Genomic DNA, 3,142 nt, shown 5'->3' with positions numbered 1-3,142 from the left:
CATTTGCATTACTTATTTTTCATGAAGCATATGTAATAAAATAATATTAAAACATTTGATCAAATGTCACTGTTATTGTGAATTACTGCTTAATACACCTATTTCCTCTAAAAAGCAACAAGAAACAACCCAAGGGATGCTGCTGCCTTGGCCAGCAAGATCGAAATGCTGACAGTAAGTGTCAAGAGACGTTCGCAGCGTCTCTACAAAGACACAGACAGCAACAAAGGTCGTTCCCGGATCCGCCGCAAGATCAGGGATGAGAAAGGGGTCCTGACAGCCACAGCTGAGAAATACAACTCAATGGTTCCAAGCACAGAAGCGCTGTGCCTCGAAGCCATTCTGTCTGTGGAGAAAGCTTGGCCATGGCAGCTACCAAACAGTGGGAAGTACACCAGTCTGCTGAATGCTCACAGCAAATGTGGAAAACCTTCATGTCTGATATATAAATCTATTTAAGACTTCATAGATTCTTTGAATGTTGATCTTTCATACACATTCATTCATGTTTTCTCATAAATGCTTTGCAGACTCTTTCGACCTCAGGACAAAGAGAAGAGCATTCGACCTTGTCATGGCAGTGAAGAGACTACAGGAGGAGAAGAAGATTCTCGTCACAGAAATGAACCAACACTGGAAGGTCCTTTCAACCCGCAGTGATTCCCTGAAAAAGATGTCCTGCCTGCAAAGTACAGTATATATTACATTTTTACTTTGCATGACTTTACACATCAGTGATAGGTGATGAAGTAACTCATATTGTCTTTATCTTATACATTTAAGATTCACCATTGGGCCTGAGCGAAGACGGGATGAAAGGTCTCCAGAGCATGTTTAGGAAAAAGCAGCACGACATCGGAGAAATGAAGACTCATGCTAGACGATGCTATCTGCAGCTTTTGACTGGAGCAGAGACCATCAGCTTCTTGCAAAGTCTTTCAGATGAGTCTTCTGACTGCGACTCTGACAGCTCTGATGACACACGGTGAAGCCCCCTCCAGACTACCTTCTATTTAACATCTACATGCTCCCCCTCTGTGAAATACTCCGCCAACATGGTCTCAACTTCCACTCCTATGCCGACGACACCCAACTCTACATCAGTACCAATCCATCATCCCAGCTGTCACTAGTCAACTGCCTCTGCAACATCCAAACCTGGATGTCAACAAACCTACTGAAACTCAACAAAAACAAAACAGAGCTCATGGTTGTGGCCCCAAAAACACTGCTCCGGGAGGTTGGAGATCTGCTCCTCACCGTCGATGGCTGCTCCATCCAGCCTGGGCGTCACTCTGGACTCCAGCCTCACCTTCAACTCCCACATCAGGTCTAGTCAAAACTGCTTTTTTTCACCTTCGAAACATCTCCAGACTCCGGCCCTCTCTCCCCGACCCCGTTGCAGAAACATTAATACATACCTTCATCTCCTCACGCCTGGACTACTGCAATGGAGTTCTGTTCGGGGTCACCTGCAAAGCCCTGGACAGGCTCCAGTACGTCCAGAACCCTGCAGCCAGGCTCCTCACCCGCACTAAGCCCTGGCAACACATCACCCCCACCCTCCTCCACCTTCACTGGCTCCCGGTCAAGTCACGCATCCAGTACAAACTCCTCCTGCTAACCTACACATCTCTCCACTCCCTAGCCCCTGCATACATCTCTGACCTCTTTCAGCCCTACACCCCCTCTCGTCAGCTGCGGTCCTCCGACAAAAAAAAATGACACATTTCTTAATGTCTTAATATGTATGTCCAGTAAGTTATTCTTCCGGTTGTTGATATGCTGTTGAAGGCATTTTCTATCATTTCATTTTATTCAGATGTTATTACATGTCTACTCTGAAACACTGTAAACAAGGTCCCATAACAATAAAGTTGATAAAAATAGTTTTGACTGTTCACTCATGTTCTGTTTGTATCTCTGTTTAGCAAACACACGTACTGATTAGCACCATGAGGGGGCGGATACACCTTTTTGTCTGATGTTTTAAAATATGTGCAATAATATAGCTATATCCTGTATATATCACATTTAAAACAACCTGCAGTTGACCAAAGTGCTGTACAAGCAATAACTACAATATTAAATAACACAATGGGAGTACAATAATAAAACAACTAGAAACATATATTTTACATATATTTTTTTAAACATACAAATGTAAAAATGTAATGTTCAACTAGTATTAAAAGTAATGACTAACATGAATAAAACATCTTCAGGTGTTATATATACATATCTGTCCTACACTAATAATGAAACAGATAAAATGGCATTGTATTCTGTGTACCTCATTTGTTTGATCCTCATAAATGACCTTTCAAACACCTCATCAGTTGCCTGTTTTTGACTTAGCCTACATAATTAGCCTGCACCTGGTACAATGCCTTAGCCTCATATAGTCCATATTTAGCTTGATAATGGTAGTTAGATATGTAAATTAACATAATGTGTTTTTGATAGCATTGTATACCATGTGTACTTTATATGTCTGTATTATTCACCTAGTGGTTAAAGCACGTTATTACACGTTTACAGTCATTGCAATGCCGGTAAGGTTGTGTTGCTAATCTCTGCTGCACGTTTTGTTGAATGGGTTACATTTGATGAAAACATTTAAATATTAAGAGTACATACAAATAGGGGGAAAGTAGAAGGTCAATGATAGAAATATAGAATAGAAATATAGAATAGAAAATATCAACAAGATAGGCTACTGTAAGTGATCTCTACAATAAAAGTTTAGTGCCGGATGACAACAGATATTAATAGGAGGATGTGCAAATCAGGCAAACTAATCAGGCTTTATTAAAACATTAAATAATACTTTAAGTTAAGGTCTTTTAAATACATGTAAGCAAAAAGCTTTGGTAAATCTACAGATAAATATTAAGCCTGACAAAGTACTTAAAGTCTAATATTCAGGGTTGCCAACGTTGGGTACCTGGCTGGAGTGAGATTTTGATATCATGGGTTTAATTACACATATGCACTAAATGACTGCTATTGTGTCAGCAGCGGGACCTTAGCATATATATAGGATATATATACAATATATGCAAATACACAATATTGGACACAGACTATAAAGGGCACACAGTTTCATTCACTAATGAAAGTCAAACATGTTTGTTTCCAC

The sequence above is a fragment of the Trematomus bernacchii genome, unplaced genomic scaffold (genome assembly GCF_902827165.1).
Source record: "Trematomus bernacchii unplaced genomic scaffold, fTreBer1.1, whole genome shotgun sequence".
Classification (NCBI taxonomy): domain Eukaryota; kingdom Metazoa; phylum Chordata; class Actinopteri; order Perciformes; family Nototheniidae; genus Trematomus; species Trematomus bernacchii.
This window is presented reverse-complemented; position numbering follows the sequence as displayed.